At 44.4% G+C, this 24,021-nt stretch overlaps 1 long non-coding RNA gene across 1 annotated transcript; it reads left to right on the top strand.

The window, feature by feature from the left end:
* Positions 1 to 5,264: 5,264 nt before the first annotated feature.
* Positions 5,265 to 20,593, top strand: LOC125442538. Its single transcript, XR_007246010.1, has 3 exons — positions 5,265 to 5,353; positions 15,429 to 15,530; positions 20,512 to 20,593. It is a non-coding gene; the product is annotated as an uncharacterized LOC125442538 (long non-coding RNA).
* Positions 20,594 to 24,021: the final 3,428 nt, after the last annotated feature.

Raw genomic sequence — 24,021 nt, 5'->3', positions numbered from 1 at the left:
GCATGTGCGGAATGAGTCAGAGTCTCCTACAGGAGAGAAGAGTTATAAATCCAAACTCCTCCTCCTCCTCCTCCTCTTCCTCCTCTTCTTCTGAGAGGAAGGGGAAGGAGCTTGTAAGCCACCCTGAGTCTCCTTACAGGAGTGAAAGGTGGGATTTAAATCCAACCCTTCTCTCTTCTTTTCAGTTGTTTAGACCCTTTTCTCGTGCGGATCACCTGTGTGACTTATCCATAAAACAGCAAAGAAAAGTCCGGTTGCTAGAGGATGAAAATGGCAATAAGGTGGCCAAAAAAGATGATTCTTCCCACGATCTAGGTGGGGGTTTTTTTGAGGGGAGGGGGGAATGCACTCTGCCGAAATGGATAATTTTGACCCACTCCCCCACAATCAAAACTGATAAATCCACCCTCTCACATTTAAATAATGCTGCTTCAACATCAGGAAGGGCTCTGATGTTCATCCCTTCCATGTGAAAGACATGGTTTCCTGAAGTTGTCTAAGCGCTTGGACACACTAGGCTTAATTGCTCAGGTTAAACTTTGTCCTCTCCCTTTGAGTTTGTTTATTTATTTATTTACATTATTTATAATCTGCCTTCCTCACAGGGACTCAATGCAGTTCACTGATAGCTAGTCAGTGCGATCAACAAAATTGGACATTGAATAAGCAATGCATTTGGATTTTAGAAGTCTGGAGCCACCAGAAAGATTCAGGAACTGAAGCATAGCATAAGTGTTCACATGACAAATTAAGCTGTGCAGGAATTGCATAATAAAAGCCTACTTACAATAAGCTATAGGCAGCAGTGTAGACTACAGTCTCTAATCATTTATCCAAGCAAGTTTGTAAATCATTGCGTACAATGTAATCCTATTATCTGCACAGAAAAGTCCCCTTGAATAGTTTGCTTTTGCATAGTTTGCGGACAGCCAGGAGAGTCAGAGCTTTCTTGACTTCCTCAGGCTGGCCATTCCAGAAGGGGGGATCCGCAACACAGAAAGCACGTATACAGGCAGTTGCTGATTTTGCCCATTTGCAAGTTGGGGATAACTTTGTACTGTCTTGTTTTTGTTTTATTTTCGCTTTTGTTTTAGAATGAAGCTGCTCTTGATTTTCTCAGAAAGACGGAGTAGAGAGAAAAGGTTTAGCAGGATTTATTTGGGGATGTCTTTGTCTATCAGCCCTTCCTCACTCCCTCACTTGGGGGTTGGTCTGGAGCTAGTTGGTGAGAGTTATTATTATGGTAGATTTCACAGCTGCCAGATCTTTAGCTGGTTGTTGGCCTTCATTACAATTCGAGCCTCACTCAGAGGCCTAGGAAGTTGTAATGTATCGGCATAGTATTTGTGCAGATCCCAGCAGGGCTGCCTTCTGAATTTGACAGATATTAATTTTGTCAATTCAAAGACGTTTCAAGTGCTGTCCTAGTGTTTTCAGGATGGCACCCAGCATGCCAATCACCACTGGGACGACCTCTGCTGGTTTGTGCCATAGACACTGAAGCTCGATTTTCAAATCGCGGTATCTAGTGACCTTCTCAGGTTCTTTTTCAATGACCCTGCTGTCTATCAAATCGAATTATCATCATCAACAACAACAAAAACAACAACAACAACAATTTGATTTCATAGACTGTTCTATCCCAGAAGGGCTCAGAAAGTTGGAGGAAGTGAGCAGCTGTGGCGTAGTGGCTAAGAGCAGGTGCAGTCTGATCTGGAGGAACCGGGTTTGATTCCCAGCTCTGCCTCTTGAGTTGTGGAGGCTTATCTGGGGAATTCAGATTAGCCTGTGCACTCCCACACACACCAGCTGGGTGACCTTGGGCTAGTCACAGTTTTTTGGAGCTCTCTTAGCCCCACCTACCTCACAGGGTGTTTGTTGTGAGGGGGGAAGGGCAAGGAGATTGTAAGCCCCTTTGAGTCTCCTATAGGAGAGAAAGGGGGGATATCAATCCAAACTCCTCCTCCTCCTCCTCCTCCTCCTCCTCCTCCTCCTCCTCCTCCTTCTTCTTCTTCTTCGTCTTCTTCTTCTTCTTCTTCTTCTTGTGATGTCACAAATTCTATTATGAATCATCAGTTGGGAAGTCTTTGAGTGATCTGAATGTGTGAAAAAGCTCTCAGTAATAATTTATTTGTGGTGAGTGGGATTTTAGTGGACATCTTGCAATGTGAACATATATACAAGAATAATAAAACTTGGGTTGTACTGAAGTGTAGCTTCTAGTAGTGGATGGCTTGTGGCTGTAACATTCTCTTCAGAGGTGATTAGCTCTGCAAGATGCCAGCCATCTTCAGAATGCAGATGCTAATACAGGCTCAGGGAGCATCAGGAAAATGTTGCTAGAACATCAGCTACCCTTAAGTTCGAAACCACGTATAATTCCAAGTGGGATTCCGGCCGGGAAAGCCTCGGCTAATAATAAAACTTTTTTTGCATATTGACAATTATTGGAATGATAAATGCTATTACTCTGACTGAATTCATGTAATCAGACAGCTGGGTAGATAAATATTCCACCTGGATCTTTGGAAGTTTGCAATGATTATTTTTAACAGGAGTGAGACTCCCTGCTCCCCCCAGAACACTGTGAAACAGCTAATTTCATTTAAAAGCCTATGGTTAGTTGTGTTAAACAAACTTTTTCCCCTGCCTATATACTGGAATGTTTTATTCTGTCCTGTCATGCATAACAAAGAAAAGGGTAGCTGTCAGTAGAGGTGAAATGGAATCTTATGAGGTCTAATGCTTATTTTCTCTCACAAGGCATTAGCGCTACATCAGCCCCTAGTGACACAATACTAGCATTACACAGAATTAGAACACTGACGATAGAATCCTGTTTTACAAATCGTACGTTCCCATTCAGAGGGAAGAGTTTTTAAACTGGAACCAGTAGATGTCAACCTGCAAATCTCAGTAAGCAGAATATAAAAGTATATACAATCATTTCAATAATACTAGTTTACCTATAATTGTAGATCCTCAGAACTGGGCAAATGGCTCTTCAAGAGAGGAAATCATTCAGATGAACTAATCAACACGTATCTTGGAAGCTACCCACAGTACAGTCCCTGATAACTGCAGTGTACCTCTGTAATGCCCCCTTATTTCAACTGAAAAATCCCCAGATCATGTTCACAGCACTGCAGAAACCAAATCTATGAATCTTTACGTCCACTCTGTGAGATGCAAGTTCAAATTCCCCCCTTGTGCCATGCAATCTCATTGGATGGACCTCATGCCAGGTACTCTCTTTCAGCCTATCCCGTGTCACAGGGTTGTTTTTGAGGACAAAACAAAGGAGAACAGAAGGGTATAAGGTGATTTGGGTCCCCGTTGTGGTGATAGGTGGGGTGTAGATGAATTAAATGAATAAATAAAGTACTCCATTTTCAGCTTCTTGCTCTGGATACCCTCATTAGTTTTACCTAATTATTAATGCTATTTTTGTTGACCCAATCCAGGGGGAGGCAAATCGATTCCTGGATGTGGTGTGGGCCTGCACTGGTGGATTTGTCCTTTCCAGGGCACTTACCCCATTGGAAGGGCAAAAACACCAGTGGGCAGATGCCAGAGATGTTCCCGGAGGTGGAACTGACAGTAGTTGGCTTCCACCTGGGCTTTGGAGCCGTGGCTTTGGACTTATGCTACCTGAAAGGGTAGTGTAACTCCGCTGAACCCTATGGAGGGCTTTCCAGGTGGCTGGGTTGTTGGTTGTTGTTATTGTTGTTTTTGCACATAAAAGGGTGTATCAGAAATGCCAGCAATGTGAATTAGTAAAACAAAAAGGATCGCAACATATGGAACAAAGAAGAGCGCATAAGAACATAAAAATAAGCCTGCTGGATCAGACCAGAGTCCATCTAGTCCAGCTCTCTGCTACTTGCAGTAGCCCACCAGGTGCCTTTGGGAGCTCACATGCAGGAGGTGAAAGCAATGGCCTTCTGCTGCTGCTGCTCCTGAGCACCTGGTCTGCTAAGGCATTTGCAATCTCAGATCAAGGAGGGTCAAGATTGGTCGCCATAGATTGACTTTCCCCCCATAAATCTGTCCAAGCCCTCTTTAAAGCTATCCAGGTTAGTGGTCATCACCACCTCATGTGGCAGCATATTTCAAACACCAATCACACGTTGTGTGAAAAAATGTTTCCTTTTATTCCTTTGTACATTCCTACTTTATAGTTGTGGCTGGCTACAGCACCCAGGATCAAACAAAACGCTAATTAGGAGGAGTGTCCTTGTAGTTCTTCACACATGTCCATGTCATGTGTAAAAAGTAAAGACAAAAAATGCTACCAATACAAAGTTTGAACTTTCTGAGCACTTGTAAGCCAAGCTCTTACAGCTCTAAAATTGTGTTTTCTAAATATGTAAATTGGGTTCATGCGTCATTTAATGGAAAACAGCCATTCAGAGGGACAAAGCCTCGCGATTAGGCTATGGAATCTGAAGGGTCTTGCAGACACAGTCCTTAAAACATTCATCATTGTTGCAGATTACCTTCTTCTTTTACAAAAACAAAATTGCCAAGTGTGCCCTTTCCTCTTGGAGGCTTGACAGCTCCGACAATAGAGCTCGCATTCTGTCTGGCAAATGCAGAAACGTGAAACATCTCAACATGCAAATCATCTCTATGGCATCACACAGATGCAAGGATTTTTTGTTTGTAAAGGCGGGGGGAGCAAATCCATGGAGACACAAAGTCTTTTTGTGAACAGCAGCCTCATCCTCCTGCTCCCAGTGAGAGACTTCTCTAAAACTTCAGATTAAGACATGGAGTCTCCCTCTCCCCGCCCCATCTTGCAAGCCTCCCCCCCCTCACCTCTCCCTACATACACATCTTTTCTTTTTGAAGAAGTCTCTGTTGATGTAAGCGGACAAGGCAGAGAGTCAATAAAGAGGGTATCGGAGAGCCTGGGAGCAGAGAGCCTGCAGCAACAGAGAAGACACAATTACTGCAACAACTGTCCAACCAACCGCAGCTCAGAGACTCCACTTAAAGTAATTGAGTGTGAAGGCAGGCTGGAGACACAGACCCCTTTCCTCTAGCCCCCCTCCCACCTCAGAGACAGTATTGGCTGCTAATTGGCGCCAGTGGGCTTCTGCTAATTGTGCTAATGCTCTGGGTCTGAGGCTGGAAAGGATGGAGGGGTTTTGCTGAGGAAAGGAGAGCTGGGGGGGGGGGGAAGGGGAAGGGGGGGAGAGGATGATCGTAAAAGTTGGGCCAGGGCTTTAATTTCGTATCAAATATTTAAGCAAGTGACGGCAGGATCGGTGGACGTGCTCTGTGGTACCCCACAAAGGGCCCCGGAGAATAACCCCTCTGTTGTCAGCGGGTTGGCAAGAGTGGTGAGGTATCTTTTTTTTCCCCCTTCATCAACTTTGTTTAATTAATTATGTGAATGGCTAATGAGCCCCTCTCTCTTTCCTCCCCTCTTTAAGCTTCAGATTTTCATTCTGGCCATTTTGGAACCCAGCCGTTGGCCAGGTCTGTGGGGCAGACTCCCACCATGAAAGGTTTACACTGAACATTATTTCCACTCGAATCTTATTAGAGCCTTCCCTCCTATTTGGGGGAAACTGGTACCCTGACCTCAAAAGATGCCCTGTTTATCTCAGTACCCTGACTTCTAGCATTCATGGAATAGGCCCATCTAGTCAATGCATCTATGAACCCTTCCTTTAAGAGTTCTATACTCTTCCTCAATTAGCACAACAAATAGTGTGGCAGGTAAAAGGGTTTATTAAGCCATTCAACATTTATCTTCCATTCAAAAGGCATTCCCAGACAGAGCTAATGGTGTTTAAACTCATTCATCAACCAGCCACTTGTACTAAAAAGGTTTGCAAATTGTGTGTCTGTATGTGTGTGTGAGAGAGGGAGAGACAGAGAAAGGAATGGGGGTATTGAGGAATTTATCACCTATTTGTCACACACAAACACACATGTATGCAGATGCACACCAGCCTACTTAACATTGTATTTGCCTTGTTTCTGAATAGCACACATGTCCTTTGAGCTTTCAGGGAGGGGCTGTGGCACAGTGATGTGGCATCTGCTTGGCATACAATCCTGGCATCTACAGGTAAAAGAATTAGACCGTAGGTGATATGAAAGACCTGTACCTACAACCCTGGAAAGCTACGGCTAGGCAGAGTAGAAAATACTGGTCCTGAAGGCCCAGTGTTTTGATTCAGTATGTTCATTAACCTCCAACTAAGCTCAGGGAAGAGGAATGCCAGGACTCAGTCCTGCTTAAAGAGTTCACATTCTCAAAATCTGGAAGCATCTCATTTGGGGGGAGGGAAATAAATATTGCATATAGTTTTATAATGTTCCAATTGAACTGGAGTAAAGAAATCCAGTATAGATCTGAATGGACAGAGGACTTGGGGCAGGAGAAACCGATTGAAAAATGGGGGGAAATCTATAAGGATATGTTGTGTCCCTTGATAAACATTAATATTAGAGAAAATGGGTCAAAACTTATGTTAAAATGGTGCTACAACCCTGTTAGAATAAATAGAGGGTCAGTAATGGAATGGATCAATGCTGGTAATGTGCAATCAAAGGATCCCTCATCTGTTTTTGGTGGCGTTACTTGGCACTTCCTGGTATTTGGCAAAATATTTGTAGGATTTTGAATGACATAACTGGAGAAAAGGTGGAATGTTTCTCAATACTCATTTTGTTTTGTCAGATGGCCCTACAGCTGGAGGAAAAAAAATGGGTATATTTAAAGAAATTTGATCTCGGCAGCAAGGATGTTGGTGGCCAAACACTGGAATCAAAATAATAGCCCTCCCTTCGAGTCTTGGCTCAGGAGGTATGGCATAGAGCAGGGGTAGGGAACCTGCGGCTCTCCAGATGTTCAGGAACTACAATTCCCATCAGCCTCTGTCAGCATGGCCAATTGGCCATGCTGGTAGGGGCTGATGGGAATTGTAGTTCCTGAACATCTGGAGAGCCGCAGGTTCCCTACCCCTGGCATAGAGAATAAAAGGAATCATTCACACAGAAATTATTCACACAAAGATAGCTCCTATTTATAAAATATTAAACCCCTTACCACCAAAGGCTATGCATATGCAACGGGAACCCTAACCCTTTGCCAGCAGTTGTTGAGCAGTGACGTCAGTGTTTCTGCCATTGCCTGCCCACCATGTTTCTGCATCTCTGCAGGCATTTCATCCAACCCAGCTGCCTTGTGGTTCTTGAGAGTCTTGATCACAGCCTTCACTTCTTCGACGGTAATCTCACCAGCGTTCACTTGGAGCTCCTCTTGGACATCTTCTGAATCAAAGTCATACGTGGTGGTCTAAACTGCATGGTCAAACTATATCTAGAGGTCCTGTCCTCAAACTATTCTGCAATCCAACAAATACATGGTTTCTCTAGACACTGGGCTTTTCCTTCTCCCAGGGTGAGGGAAGGAACTAGGAACAGCTGTCAATGTCACACAGGTGCAGGTGTAGCTAATTATAAGGACCTCCACTTTATAAATATGGGTGGCCCAAGTCTGGGGTTGTTCTGAGCAGAGCTTTAATGTAGCAGGTCTTGTTTCCCTCCTCCAGGATATTTATTCTAATTGTTTAGCACTGTAAGAAGGGATCAAACAAGTTGATTCCCTCTGTCATTGCAGGCTTTCCACACCTTGTTTCAGGGGATTACATGCATTTTATATGCACTGCTGTTTAAAAAATTATCTGCAACCAAAGAATATGGTTGAATTCCACACATTACAGAACAGGGCCATTAAGGCTGTTCTCTGCTTGTTCTGCCACACACTGGTAAAGTGAATGTGGGGCTGCCAAAGGATATGACATCACACAAATCGTTTTGTATCCTATGGCCACAGATTGGACCGAAGAAGGAACTCTTTATTTGCTCCTCATCTGTAGGCCTCCTAACTCTTTGACCTGACAAATGTTGGACAGTCCAGAGAGACACAACACCCAGAGGGGTAAAACGATCAAGACATCAATGGGCATGCTGTGACCTCGGCAAAATCATGAGTTCGTGATCACATGGTTTTAATGAAGGAACTTCATACAATACAAACCTGTGTTATTAATATTGGTGCTTTTTGAGAAACGGAAGGAAGCACGAGAATCAAAAATTCAATAAAGCAAAACTATCATTCATAACCATAGCAAGTTCCTTTGTATTCCTAGGTACAGGACATGCTGAAAATTGGGTGTTGTGGGTTTTCCAGGCTGTGTGGCCACGGTCTGGTAGTTTTGCTCCAAATGTTTTCTCCGCGTCCGCAGCCATAGAGAACCCACAACACCCAGCTGATTCCAGCCATGAAGGCCTTCAACAAAACACTAGTCAGAAACATCTGAAACCGAAAAAGTGGGATTTATTGGAGAGGTTCACCTTCAGGAGGGGCCTGGAGATTTCCCAGAATTACAACTGATCTCCAGACTACAGAGATCAGTTTGCTTGGGGGAAATTATTGCTTTGGAAGGTGGACTCAGCATTATACCCTGCAGAGGCCCCTCCCCTCCCCAAACCCCACCCTACATATGATCCACATCCAAATGTCCTGGTATTTCCTAATCCGGAGTTAACAACCCTAACAGCTAAAATGTCCCTTTGGCAACTGAGAGCATTTCTATATCTCACAGCATTGCTTGCAGTACAATCGGTGCAGAGTTACGTCCTTCTAAACCCATTGTCGTCAATGGATTTTTAAGAGCATAACTTGCTTCAGGATTGCATTGTTAGAGATGGTTAGAGATGCAATTGTTGTATCCAATAAACTAATCAGCTAACACTTTAGTTTATCATTCAGAGAGGGCCTCTCAGTTAAGTTCTTAGTTATGACCAATGTTCACTGGATTGGAGCCATATTGATTAAAACTGTTATAAGGAGCTGTAAGCTCATGGGAGGGAGGGAGATATTTCTCATACATACATAATAAATAATGTTCAGCTCAAGGCAGAAAGGTAGGCTGAAATGTGTTTGGATTCACAAGTCTACCTTCAACATATAGCAGAAAACTCAGACCATTAAATACATTTTCCCTCATCTACCTTCTTCTATATCTCCTGTGCTTTCTTAGATTTTGTCAAACTCACAGATGCCACCACTATTTTTTAAAAAAATCAATATTTAATTAACAGGGGGGACAGATAAAGACCACTGTATTCCTCGTTTTAATAGTCTCTGTGTGGATTGAGGTTTCTGTGGCTTAGCTTTTGTTCCTTTAATGTTCCTTGCATGTTTTACATGGTTCTCTTGGTCCCTGAAGGTGACTTTCAGCAAAAGACACACACACAAAAATCACGAACTGTTTCTTTCCTTTCTGCTTGAATATCACTGTCTTTCCCTTCCTTACTATCTCTTTTGGAGGTTCATTATCACTTTATAACACTTACGGTCCAATCCAGGGCAGGGGATGAATCCACGTGTGGAGGCAGCGCAAGCCCACGCCAACAGATTTGCCCTCCTCAGGTCACTGGCCCTGATGGAGGGGCAAACAAGCTGGTGGGCAGACACTGTTGCCCACTGGGACGCCTGGGCATGGTGCTAAGTGCAGCATCCGTGCAGTGGGGGCATGTTGGAGGTGTGCCTGGGGTGGAGCCAACATTACTTGGGTTCTACTTCAGCTTTTTGGCCATTTACACAGTGGTCGGGACTTTGGACTTACACCACCCATTTGGGTGGCATAAGTCCATTAAGCCCTATGGAGGGCTTTCCAGTGGTGGTGGTGGGGTTGGTTTCTCTGCTTCCCTGCACCACCAGAAATCCCTTTGGGGGTGATGGGGGCAGTGCAGCAGCGGTGCTGTCCTTGGTCACCTGGGTTCTGGATTGGGTTGCCAGAGTAAAACCCTTCTGAGTAGCCTACTCAGGTCTATTCAATATGACTTACTTCCAGGAAAATGTTCTTAAGTTTGCAGAGTCACATTTCCGCCTTGTTTCACTTGGCCATCTCATCCCCTCCTTGAGTGGCCATCTCATCCCCTCCTTGAGTGACTATCATAATGGGTTTTTCCTGAACTTTTACCTCCCTGACACAGGGGCCTCTCTCTCTCTCTCTCTCTCACACACGCACACACACACACACACACACACACACACACACACACACACACACACACACACACACACACACACACACACACACACACACACACACACACACACACACACACACACACACACACACACACACACACACTCCAGAACTGTTTCATATGTACTGTTGCTGCGTGGGGCCTGAGTTAGGAGACATTGTCCTCTGATCAGCTGTGAAGAAGGAATTCAAACAAGGGGAGAGCACCCTTGAAGGCAACCAAAGAAACAAACAGATCCTGAATATAATGCCCCATTTGTTTTGTTCTAAACCAGTATTAGTCAAAACACTACATTCTTATTTTTATTTATTCATTTGTTAATGATTTACTTCATTTTTACCCCATGCTTTGTTCCCAGTGGGAACCCAAACAAGCTCACATTGTTCTCTCCTGTTGTATCTTCCCAACAACCCTATGAGGTAGTTAAGGCTGATAGTATGTGGGTAGTCCAAGGTCACCCTGCAAACTGCCATGGCAGAGTACAGATTTGTACCTGGAACTCTCAGATCCTATTCTAACAGTCCAACCACTACACAACACTTTCTTGTTTTTGTTTTTGAAAGTGTTTTTGAAATTGCAAAACAGGCTTGTGAATGAGAAAACATTTTGCCTTGTGGCTATCACTAGTCAGGAAGACTCCTGATCTTTTAGGAGACACCATTCATTCGGCGTGTTGTTAACAGCTTTTCTTATGTACAATACACAAATATATTCCTAAAATATATGGGCAACAGAGCAAATATATTGAAAATAAACACCAGAGGTTAAAAGGTTCCAGTAACACCACAGAATAGTACAATATGGAATATGCCACAAAATATATTTTGCATGTGTTGACACAGATTGAAAACATATTTGGGCTGAAAAATGTCACAAATGTTATGCAGGAACATATTAATTCAATGTCTGTTTTATAGAGGGTTTTTTTGAAAACCAAGAAAGCAATGGAAAATGTCTTTGCATTTTTTAAAAGATGAAAAGACTATGAGTGATTTGAGTGCTAAGAGGAGAACAGACTTCCAATACCTAGTCAAGTACTGAATTCAGTGTCTGACAGTAACAATATCTTTCAGCCTAACCCACAATGCTATTGTGAGAATAGGGAGCGATGGTGATGTTTATGTCATTCTGAATAATGAAAAATAAGAAACATAAATGTTTCTATTACATATTTTCCCATGTGGTACTGAAGATTATGGAGTACTATAGTTTGAGTTCCTAACTATGAAATGAGATTTAATTATAAGAGTCCTTTAGTTTAGAAAACCCAGTCAATTAAATCCAACTCTAAGGATATAAAGTTAGGCAGAAATCTGGGTTCAAGTTACTCCAGGGATATGGAATTACGATGGCTATTTAAAGGGGCTGGACGTTTGAAAAGGCGGGGAGAAGGTAAAGGTAGAACATGGAGCTAGGATACCTTATACAAAGGATGTAACCTCACGAAGGACAAATTGAATGGGAGGGTGTGCCACAGAAAGCCAAAACAATGCCCCACAATTATTAGGAAAGATTCCCACAAGAATCAAGAGGCCCCCAGGTCTTGCAAGACTTCCTTGAGGAGGAAATATGGAGCTGTGAGGGCCAATTCAGTTTTCTGACAAGGCTCCTGTTACATTGCTGTGAACACGAAAATTCAGTTTCCAGACTTTTTCTTGGTATGCAGATGTACTGAGGAAAAATTTTGCCTTTTGAATTCCTCCCTGTCGTGCAGTTTTTAAACCCAGGTCCCTTCTGCACAGGCAATGTACAGTGGGTTGCAGCTGGGATAAAGCAACCTGTGTTGCCATGGGGCATCTGCATGTTTCTGTTTAGGCAACAAATGGAGCCCACTGAGGCAATGTGGGTTGCCATTGCGCCTTTGCATGGAGGTGCATTTTTGTCCCCAATCACCTCCCTCCGCTACTGAGTTATGGAGCCAAGCAGGCGTGGACCTCCACAGCCATGCTGCTGCCCCTGTGCCACTTTGCAGCAGAGATGCAGGGACTGGGGAAAAAAGGGAAGCGCAGCCAAGTAATGCGCTTCTCAGGGCAGCCATTCGCTACCCGCATTAAAACAAAAGAGCCGTAGAACGTGTGATTCTTGGAAAACTCAGGTTGGGGGGACACGCAGGGCGGACTCCTGTTAGGAGTGGGAACCATGTGAAGTCCCCCCCAGATGGTTTTTCCCCATCCACAGCCCAAGTTTATTGGCCCGTGTGGAAGGGGCCCCAGAGGAGTTGTGAGAGAGAAAACGTTGCCCACCTCAGTACTATTTCCTTCGTCTACTGTCCTCCCCCTTAGGGACTTAAGATAGGGAGAGTTATCCCATGTTTCTCCTCATGAGGTAAGAGGCTGAAGAAGAGACACAAACCTCAGGTCACGCAAAAAACTTCACAATTGTGTGGAGATTTGAGCATAGCCTTAGTCCAGTGCTAACTGCATCCCCATGCTGTTTGCCATAATCAGGGCTCTGCTCACTAAAATAGGTAAAAAAAATATCGCAGTCCCATATAACAATGCCTCTGGAAAGGTTCCCAGTTGACAGGAAAGAGGTGTCAACAGTCAGACTAATCTCTGCTTTGATTCTGAGCTCTATTATATCCTCAACATACACCAAACTTGTTGCTACAATCGCACAGAACCTCAAACAATGGCCACCATTCTTTTCGGCCTGTCACCCCTTCAGCAAACACAGGGCTCTGGAACTCTTCAGGATCTTGCGGCCTTAATGAAAACAAGAAATTCACTCAGATCCTTCCGAAAAAAACCTAACTAAATAAACCCCACTCTCTCGACCTGAGCTTGACCTCCCAATGAGGTGTTAATTACTGAGGGATTAGCACCTTTCCTGTCTCACACCGCTTTAGCTGAGGAACAGGAGGTGACAATATGGAGGCCCATATCCAAACCTCGGGTGAATTGGGCCTCAGCTAGAGGCAAAGAAGGAAGTGGTGTCTAATTTTAGGTGCAAACTGCCTGAGCCAACAAAGAGAGTTGCTATCAGATGTTGAGTTTCATCTGACCGAATTCCAAGGAAAAGGGTTTTTTAAAAGTGCAGTGAAATTCCTCAGGGTGAGCTCCGCCAACTTCTTCGTTGCCACCAAGGAAGGTTCGCCTGAAGTGAAATTTAATGGAAATATGGATGTTTCGGCTTGACTAAAACATTCAGCAGAAGTTATAAGAACATTATGATGCGGTAATGCAAGCAAATAACACATTCAAAAATGGAACATTCCCTGTTTACACCAGCAGAAGACTGTTTATCCGCTAAACAACAGATCCAGGGATGCTCTAGAGCAAATGGCCAGGTTTTTATGCACGGTCATAAACAAGCAATCTGAATTTTGCTTTCACTTTCTCTTTTAATTTTTGTATTTTATTTTAATCTTTGTAACGTATGTCATTAAAGGTTATCTGTATCTGATTTAATATCTACTGAGCTAGAAGGACCAATGATCTGAGTGTGCCTACAGATGCTCTAGTTGCTTGTGCTTGATTTAGTTCCACTTCTAAAAATGCTATCCAAAGAAGGCCACTTGGAATAGGAGTCTCAAATTCGAACACTTCTCTAAAAAAATGAAGTGGCAGCAAAAATACGTAGTTGTTTGTTGAATTTGTCTAAGTATGTCTCACACGACATATCTATCCTGTATCTTTTCATAAAGATGCTGCCGTACAAGAATGGATCTCTTATTGGAGCAACTATTTATTCTCAAACTGAAGAAAATGGATATTTAAGTGATTGGCAAATCTTCTTTTCAAACTTGCCAATGGAACATCTAAAATAAACTGCTGTCCTTATTTCACCGTAGAAGGGTTACATCCTGCCAGCTTTTTTCACGAAATCCCAGCTAGTTCTCCTCCTCAGATCATAGAATCAATGAATAATAGAGTTCGCCATCAAATCTATCAAGTCCAACCCCCTGCAATGCAGGAAAACACCATCAAAGCACTCCTGACAGGTGGCCATCCAGTCTTTCTTTAAAAACTTCCAAAGAAGGAGACTCCACCATACTCCGAGGTAGTGCATTCCACTGTTGAACAGCCCTTACTGTCAGGAAGCTTTTCCTGATGTTTAGGTGGAATCTCTTTTCCTTCACCTTGAACCCATTACTCCTGGTCCTAGTCTCTGGAGCAGCAGAAAACAAGCTTGCTCCCTCATCAACATGACATCCCTTCAAATATCTAAACATGGCTATCATGTCACTTTTTAACCTTCTCTTCACCAAACTAAACATACCCACCTCCCTAATTCTCTCCTTGTAGGGCATGGATTCCAGACCTTTTACCATTTTGGTTGCCCTCCTCTGGACACATTCCAGCTTGTCAATATCCTTCTTGAATTGCAGTGCCCAGAACTGTACACAATATTCCAGGCGAGGACTAACCAATGCAGAATAGAGAGGTACAATTACATCTCTCCATCTAGACACTATACAACTATTGATACAGCCCAAAATCGCATTGGCTTTCTTGGCCACATCCCACACAGTGCTGGTCCCTGCAGGTCCCATCAAACCCAGCACAAACTCTGTAGTGGTCTTAGCTCCCTCCCTTTCTCACCCACAGAAAAGCTGCTTGGATCCAACCCACTACCGGAAAAACAATGTTTTAAGAATAAGAAAGTTCTTGTGAAGCACAATCTAGATCTAGTGCCATTAAGTCAACTCCCAGAGTGGGTATTTGCCACTCTGATTGGGTTGCCAACAGGTCTGGGGAGAAATGTCCTGTCTCTTTAACAGGCATTTAATATGTAGAAATGGGCATCTGAAACTTTTCGTGCCATGGAAGCAAATATCACATAGTGAATAACACTCCAGTGAGCCGGTGAAGGACAGGATATCCCCCCACCTCAAGCATCCCTTTCATCTTTTCCTTATTGACTGAGATTCTGTGGAATGTTTTTTGGCCTGACATTGTCCTATCTTAAAAATCCAGACCTCCTTAGTGATTATCTGTAAAACACAGAGCAGCTTCACTGCCTCCCTGGCTGTTTTTCTGGGTTAATAGTTAAAAATTTATGGTTATGATTCTTTTTTCCCCTCTGAAAGCCCTAAATTGCTTTACTCTTTTGAAAATGGCTCCCCTTTGAACTCAAAAAATCAAACCTTTGTCTAGACTCGGCTGGCCTCTTGGCGGATGGGTCTATAGTGAGATTTTAGCCCCGTTCCAAGCACATCCACCCTTTGGGGACCACAGATGTGGCCTGCTAAAGCTGGAGTGAGAAGGGGGAAGCCAGGGTAGGAAAAAGGTAAGCGGGCAGGAGGAGTGCTGGACCCCAAGAGTCAGCCATCCGGACCCTTCAACTGTGCTGTCATTATCAGTGTATGAAATGTACCTTTTCATTTTTTTTTGTTTTTATAGGTATACCCTTTTCCATTGAAAGAAGGCAGTGCAGTCTTGCATTCTCTGGAAGATGTCACAGCAGCATGCTTTATGGCAGCTTTACAGCAGTTTTTCAACACTGTGAGTCAACAAAAGATTCACTGTTTTCCAATTACCCTGTTTTCCCGAATATAAGACATCCCCAGAAAATAAGACGTAGTAGAGGTTTTGCTGAAGTGTGAAATATAAGGCATCCCCCAAAAGTAAGACGTAGCAAAGTTTTTGTTTGGAAGCATGCCCGACGAACAGAACACAGAAAAATAAGACATCCCCTGAAAATAAGACATAGCGCATCTTTGGGAGCAAAAATTAATACAAGACACTGTCTTATTTTCAGGGAAACACGGTAGTACCAGTTACTATTTCATGCCAAGGACATAAGAATGAGCAGGATTCAAAAACAAAGCTGGAAATACATAAGTGATTTGTTCTTCCTTTGCACAGTTTAAGTATTGCACTGGATCTTCCAGACAGCTTTTGTTTGAATAACTGATTAGTAGTTCAAGATGGAAGTGTCAGCTTGATCATGTTGTCTGTGCAATTCTTCTTTGCTGTCATGCAACAATGCAAAGTTATTGGCTTGGCATCTGTAACACTGGAAAAAGAGAGCCCAGCTAAAGATGTACAAAATATCCCTGGCAATGTATTTGTGAGTGTGTGTGAGTGTGAGTGGAGAGTCAGAGTGAGATGGGGAGGAACTGCCAAAGTCAGCATTCCTCAGCAAGTGGAGATGACACATTTTCAAGAGAGGTTTCAAAATAATGCATGGGAAATCGATGATTTCTTCCTCCCCAAAATAGACAGACATAACTCTCTGATCAAGTTCAAAAGTCATTGGGTTTTTAACATATACGAATTGTTAGCAGATTTATGTGGCAAAATGGTTTTGTGGAACAAAGCCCACAACAGATTTTGGCACAATAGCGGTCCTTAATCTTAAACCAAGTTACATCTTTGTAAGTCCATTTACTTCCCTGTATTGCAATTATAAAGCTATTAGTGTTTCAGGTGTCACAAAACTCCAGTTAACGGCCTAATACAGCCCTCCCTCCTTCCTTACTGTAATTGTTAACTGTTAGCATCAGAAATATGCAAACTTAAGAAAACCACTCTTTAAAAAGAAGTTTTTACCTAATTTTAATTAACACCACTTCTTTCAATGCACTTTCAATGCACTTTCAATTCACTTTGCAGCTGGATTTTACTGTGCAAAATAGCAAAATCCACTTGCAAACAATTGTGAAGGTGCATTGGTAGTGGATTGAAGTTGCATCACTCTAATTCTGCATGTGCGAAAGTGCTACTTCTTACAGTTTTAAAGCATCCTGTGATTCTTACTGCCATATTAGGAAAAGGGGATCAGTCTGGCTGGGTTCTGTGATTAAGGCTAATCAATTATGGCTGCATATAACCACATCTTCAAATAGGCAACAGTACATCAAACTGAAAAATAAAGGTACGTGGAGTTCTTCAGTGGTTAGAGATTTCACATCAATCAGTGGTTAAGTACAACGTGCTTCTAGTCCTTTGTGGTGAGAATTCATCTCCCCAAGATACACAGGAAATAGGACGGTGAACAGATTGTGCCTTGAAAACCCACCTTGACCAAGAGTAATAAAGTAATGTTCCTGCTCTACCTTCAGTCAGATGGATATGCAAACTTCTAGACCAGCATTACCAAAATTGTGAGCCTGGTGAGTCGTCCTAGGTTCCGGCTTGGTTCTGATATTATGCAAAACCATGATTTCATTAAACTATGGTTAATATGATCATCTGAATGAAGGCTATTCCACTGTGTTGTTAGTTAGGGTCCATCAACCTAAGATCTGAAAATATATTTTGAAATTGGACTATTTTGCTATTTTTATGTCAGTTGTGTATAGAGGGAGTGAGTGACATATAAATGGATTAAATAGATATAAGATGTAAATGGATTACAGAACCCAATGATGACAGCAATGTATAAAATCAAAAAGAAACACAGGAAGCTGCCTTATATGAAGTCAGACCACTAGTCTACCAAGGGCAATATTCTCTACTCAGACTTCCAGCAGCTCCCTAGAAGCTCAGACCAGGGGTGTTCCATCCAAAGGGACATATGGGGGCAAATCTCCCCGGGCGGCACCCATTTAATCATGTGGGGTGTGGGAAATTGCCCCCACACCCCTCCAGCGGAGAGGGGGTCCCGCCTGGTGCTCCCCCTCCGCCGCCAGCCATAGAGGCCCTTTCTGTGCTCTCCCAGACCACCTCAGAGGAGGAGGGGGCTTTCATGCACTCGCAGCTGGCCTCCTCTCACTTGGATCAGTTGCCCCACCCTGGAGATCACTTGGGCTTGGGTTCAGGAAGGTGGGTCCTTCTTGTTGAGTTTTGGAGCAAAGGGGAGAACAGCTCAGTCATAGAAAAGGTGGGAAAACCTGCCCAACATAGTTAGGAGGCTGCCTGAGCCTGCCACAGATAGTTAAAAGGGTGAAGGGCAGGGGCGTACTGCCCAGGGGGACATATGGGGTCAAATGTCCCTGGGCTGTGGCCATTTAGTCACGCGGGGGCAGAAAATGGCCCCATGGCCCCTCCTCCTTCCCTCTGGATCCAGACACTGACTTCAAGACCTGGTGCAAAAAAAGTTGTTTGGTCATGGTGGGGGAGGGCAGCCACCCTCCTGAAAACTTTTGCACTGGGCTACATTTTTTCTTGATATGTCTTTGATGACAGCAGGCACTTCTGAATAGATCTCACTGTGAAAATCACACAGGGTCACCATAAGTTGGCTGGGACTTGATGGTACTTTCTGCCACCATGGTTAGGAAGACTGGAATGGTATAAAAAAGTCAGGCCTGCAGCTCTAGTTCTGGGGAAGGCAAGTAAGATACGAATATCAATGCAACAGGAAAGGGGTGTATCTTCAGAGAATGTGGAGCAGGGACAGAGGAAATCTCATTGACATCAGGACCTGTTAGTCATTGTGTCAGAAACAACCCCAGATGAAGGGTGTGGGTGTGGGGATCTGTTGACGTGGAAGTTAATGTGAAAACCTGATGGAGACCATCACAGAGGTTGTAGAAGTGAGCCACAGATTGGAGAGTAGTGGGGACAATTGGAGACGGCCTTCGGCCCTACTTGGCACAGCTGCCCCTTGTAGTTTAGGTTAAGTGGAAATGACGTCATGAGATGTTTGTCCCCTTATCCAGCTGCCTTTTATTTTTAAGCCTGCATAATGCAAGCCTTGGTCCCAGGGGAACCGAAGGAGGGTCTAAGTGGCACCAACACTGCCTCTTAACAATGGCCTTTGTTGATCACACTTTCCCTATCAGAGTGCCCAAGGGGTGGGGGAAACTTTCTTCTGATGCTTTGACCTTGGGGTGGGATGGGGGAAAGGAAGGGTGGGTTCAGGTATCTTTAACTCAATTGTACTGCGTTGGTTATACTTCTGTTTTCTTCCCACCAGGAGCTTTAATAACTCCTTGGAGAATGTGGTGGGGCGTTTGTGCTTTTGTGCTTGAGAGACAATTTGTCCATTGAGCTGCACTGTATGCGTTAGACGGCTTATTCCCCACACTCCCTTCCTGCAGTTGGGAGAGTGAACTTCTTCAGTGTCACAAAGTAAGTACGATGGCAGGAAATACTGGAGGGGAAAAGATTAAAGGAACTCTTGATGTGTTTTAGAATCAATGAGGCAGGAAGGCTGCATCCTTTCCTATCGCCCCAGATCTATGATGTGCTGCAGGGGTATCCAGGTTTGATTTTCTGAGTGGACGCGCTTTGGTCAAGTCTCCAGCCTTCCCGCTTGCCGTCTCCCTCCCTGAGCCTTGTGGCTCCGATGCCGTAGGCTGGAGTCTCCAAAGAGGAAATAGGCCTTGTAAGCGAGTTTCCTGGTATTATGCCATTTCAACAACCTCTCTCTTGATTTAGGTGTTAGAGGGCAGCTAAGAATATTTCTTGACACTTGAAAGGGACTTCCATTGTTTTCCTAATTTGTGAAGAATTGCTTCCCCCACCCCCCAAGGCACACACTCCGACTTTGCTTTGTAGGGTCAGACTGGAGCCTTATTATTGTTGTTAAATTTAGACCTTGGACTATATTAAGTCCCCTGGCCGCCTGCCCATGCGCTTTCACTGCTTAAAACAGGAAGTTAGGCCTTGGCTCGTTCAAATACATACGCTTCAAGTGGGTGAGAAGCCACCCAGCTCTTTGTTTTTTTTTAAATTTCAAGTGCTGGGAAATTAAATAGACAGTGAGCATCCAGCAGAGATGAAGGGGAGCTTTTCAAAGGTGCAAAAGAGAACAAAGCTCTCTGGAACCCATTACTTCTCAATAGGGGTTTGCTGAGTCTATTTTGTCATGTGTACGTTCCATGGGAACTTGGTGCTGTGTCTTTTTCTGTGCATGTCTATCTAGCCCTTCCTGTAAGGTGGTCAGGGTGATATATGTGGTTCTTGCACCCCACATTTAATCTTCAGAACCACCCAGGATTACCAACTCCAGGGAGGATAATTCCTGGAATTTGGGGGGGGGGATTGGGGATGGTGAGATTTAGGGAGGGGAGCAACTGCAGTGGGGCATGCTGCCCTAGAGTCATCCAAAGCAGTAGGGCCGCCTCTATTTACAGGAATTTACATAGAGTTTCTGGCAATTCCTAGAGTTGCCCCTTGTCACTTCCAGTTAGCTCTAGGAATTGCCACGAACTGTAAGGTAAGAACTTCCTGTTAGTCGACAAGGAGAGGGACAGAGGTAAGTTGTCCCTGTTAGTACGCTTGGAACTTTCAGCGGCCTTTGATACCATTGATCATGGTGTCCTGTAGCGGCTGTGAGGGTTGGGGCTGAAGTCCATGGTAATGCAGTGGTTCTTGTCCTATCTCAGTAACAGGCTCCAGAAAGTGGAGATGTGGGGCTGGTGCTCGGGTTTCTGGGAGCTCTCTTGTGGAGTTCTTCAGGGTGTTGTCCTGTTTCCTATGTTATTTAATAAGTATATGAAGCTGCTGCGGTAAGGTATCAGAGGATATGTCACAGGCTGTCATGAATACGGAGATGAAACCCAACTGTTCCTCTTGGTTCCATCTGCATCAGGTGAGGCAACGCGAGTGCTGGACCGCTGCCTGGCGGCTATCATGAACTGGATGAGGATCAATAAATTGAAATTGAATCCCCATAAGACGGTGCTCTGTGTGCCAGGCTCCTGAGTCTGCGAAATTGAGGGACACCTGGTGCTGGAAGGGATAGTTCTACCTCAGAAGGACTGGGTGCAGGATCTTGGTGTCCTTCTGGCTGCGGTGCTGTCTTTGGAAGCCCAGGTGGCAGTGACGACCAGGAAGGCCCATCAACACCTCTGGCTGGTGCACCAGCTCCAATTTTTCCTGGACTGGGATGATCTGGCCATCGTCATCCATGCTCTGGTAACCACCGGATTGGATTATTGTGGTGGTGCCTTTAAGGGCAGTCCAGAAACTTGACCTAGTGCAGAATATGGCAGCTCATCTGCCTTGTACCGGGAGCACATCACCCCGATTTTGAGGTGTTGGAAGTGAAGGACTTTGTTACGCTGTTTCCTGCCTCAACCTACAGAGGGGGCTTTTTACTAGAGAGCTAGTGGCTAGATAGGGACCTAAGGATTTGACACCTTTACTCTATCATGCTGGTTCTATCCCTTTGATGTTAGACTGATACTCTCAGGGACTTCCTTCCTTCCGGCTTCTTCCTCGACCCCTTCTCACCACTTCTTCCTGCCATGCCTAGAGAGAGGATGGATGCTCCTCGCATCCATCTCCATCCAGCTAGATTAAGATAGCATAGTGACTCTATCTACCTACCTTTCTATCCAGAATGGAGTTCACTAATAAATACTCTTTTTATTAGATAAGAAACTATAACTGACTCCGACTTTCTTTTGTGTAAGCTTGCCGCACATTGGGATCCATCACGCACATGCACGCACACGAGGTAAGGGCTTCTGCTGTGTTCTAGCCACCCGTGCCGCTCTGCTAACTACGATAAAGAGATAATCTCCAACTACCAGGAGCTCTTATCCCAACATGAGGCTTCTGCCAGGCCCAGTTCAAACTGGTATCAAACTATACAGCCAATTCAAACTGGTATTACACTATTCAAGCCGGTATTAAATTATACAGCCATGAATGGCTTTGGTCCTGGTACTCGAGAGAGTGCATCCATCTGCCTGGGCTCTGAGGTTGGAGGGGGAGAGGCCACCTGGCTGTGCCACCCCTTTCAGAGGTGAGGGGGGTGGGCGGTGAGACCAGCCCAAGGTCTTTCTCAACAGTGGCCCCTGCACTGTGAAATGCCCTCCCGCCAGAGGCCAGTCAAGCACCTACTCCCCTGGAGTTTTGGCACCTGGCAAAGACCGAACTGTTCACCTGGATGTTTGGTTTATTACCCACCAATGGGATGGGGAGGCTTGAGTTGTCCTGTACACTCCTCCCACTGTGGGGGGTGGTTGGAGTGAGAGTTTAGAACATTTTATGGTTTTAGGATTGGGTTTCATTATACGTGATTTCATTACGGCTTTTATTGTAACCTGCCAGTGCCCTGAGGCTACAGTGGAGGGTGGAGAATAAATCTAAATAATAAATAAAATAAATAAGTACAATTTAATTGGGTAATGCACTGTAGCAATCGTGTGCAACTGAATTTTCCTGGTTTGCATAGGAAAATTCAGTTGCAACGATTGCTATGGTGCATTGAGAGTGCATTATCTAGTGATATATGAAAGCAATAGTAATTCTGCCACTAGTGTCCTACAAGTAATTGCAATACTAGTAGTAATAATAACATACTGTAAGGAGATATGATTGAGGCTATATCATCCTGGATGTGTCTGCAATAATGACTTGCAGGGGGAATCATATAGGGTGTCTACATCATTATCACAGTGGGGTCAGATTCATTGTGGGGGGCTATTAATGCTCCTCCCTCTCCCTTTGCCATCTCTGTAGCTCATCCTCTCTGTCAGCAGACACCATGGAGCCAGCAGCCTGTTGAAAGAGGAACCAAGCCGAGGACAGGCTGCTGAGAAGAGCAGAAAAATGGTTCCTTCGAGGGCTTTATAGATTTTTTTTAGTGTGTAAAAGCATTCCTGCTTTGGCATGTAGTTGGGGGTGGGGGACCAAAGAAGCAGAGATAAAAATACTGCCCTGCTCTTTCTGGTTTTTCATAATTCAGGAGGATGTCAATCACAACTCAGGAAGATGCCTCCCCCCCCCCAAGAGGAGTATGTGTTTGTATTTGCTGGGTAGGGGCGGTGGTGGTGGGGTGGGAGGAAAGATCTCCTGCCAGCAAGACTGATGGCGGTCCTGGCTCTCCTGGGAGGGCGGTTTGCTGTCAGGAAATCCCTGGGCTGGCAGCAAGAACACAAACATATTAGTACAACATCCCCAACAGCAGATGGTGGTTCAGCCTGCAGAACTGGAGTGCCTGATCCCAAAGGTGGCAGTCAATCATCAAACATTTGGAAAAGCTTCATAATCTCCTGGTTGCCAGGAGTCGCCATGGCCTCCTAGGCAAAGAGTCCCTCTGGGCCCCTTTGCACACCACCCAGATACAAACAAATGAAAACAAATGATGTGGCTACTTGTTAGCACAAATATATTCAGGTATAACAAATAATTCGGGTCCATCTTTTTTTTTTGGTATTTTTTGGTGTTTTTGGTGTTTTGGGGTTTGGGGGGAGCATTTTTAAAGCTAGTGGCACCAAGATTTCAGGGTATCTTCAGAAGACGCTCTTAATGATACCACCCAGGTTTGGTGCAGTTTGGTTCAGGGGATCCAATTTTATGGACCCCCAAAGGGCGTGCTTCCATCCCCCATTGTTTTCAATGGGAGCTAATAGGAGATGGGGGATACCCTTTGAGGGTCCATAAAATTGTACCCCCTGAATCAAACCTCACCAAACTTAGGTGGTATCATCAGGAGAGTCTGCTGAAGATGCCCTGCAATTTTGGTGCCACTAGCTTAAAACATGTGCCTCTGACAGGCACCCAAATGTAAGTATTGGGGGAATTCTCGGTGGGTGGGGTGGATTCTTTAGGGTTTTTTAAATCTCTTTAAACATTGCTTTATAGTCAACTAACAGTAAAGCCCACTGTGGGAGGAAATGCAATGGGCTCTGGAAAAGGGGGCAAGCAAGCATCTCCCCCCTGCAATGGGTACCTTATCTGCCCCCTCCTCCTGGGCTGCTTCCTACCTACCTGGTGAATGATGCACTGATCCCAGGAGTCTTGTATGTGTGGAAGGCTGGTGGGAGGGGAGAAAGGGGAAGGGGGCTGTTTCTGAGAGTTACTGGGCTCATTCCGCACATGCTGAATAATGCACTTTCAAACTGCTTTCAGTGCTCTTTGAAGCTGTGCAGAATAGCAAAATCCACTTGCAAACAGTTATGAAAGTGGTTTGAAAACACATTATTTTGCGTGTGCGGAAGGGGCCTTTGTTGCGACATAAGCGAATTATATAGGATCATGAATCTGAGGCAGAAACTGGCTAGCGAGCTACTCCTCTGTTTAAAACTGTCGTTTTTGTAAATGCCCTTAAGTTTTCAATGAGCCCTGGGGGAAGAAAGGTAAATTTAAA

Source organism: Sphaerodactylus townsendi, linkage group LG13 (assembly GCF_021028975.2).
Source record: "Sphaerodactylus townsendi isolate TG3544 linkage group LG13, MPM_Stown_v2.3, whole genome shotgun sequence".
NCBI lineage: Eukaryota > Metazoa > Chordata > Lepidosauria > Squamata > Sphaerodactylidae > Sphaerodactylus > Sphaerodactylus townsendi.
Note: the sequence above shows the minus strand (reverse complement) of the source record. Positions and strands in the feature narration are given on the sequence as shown.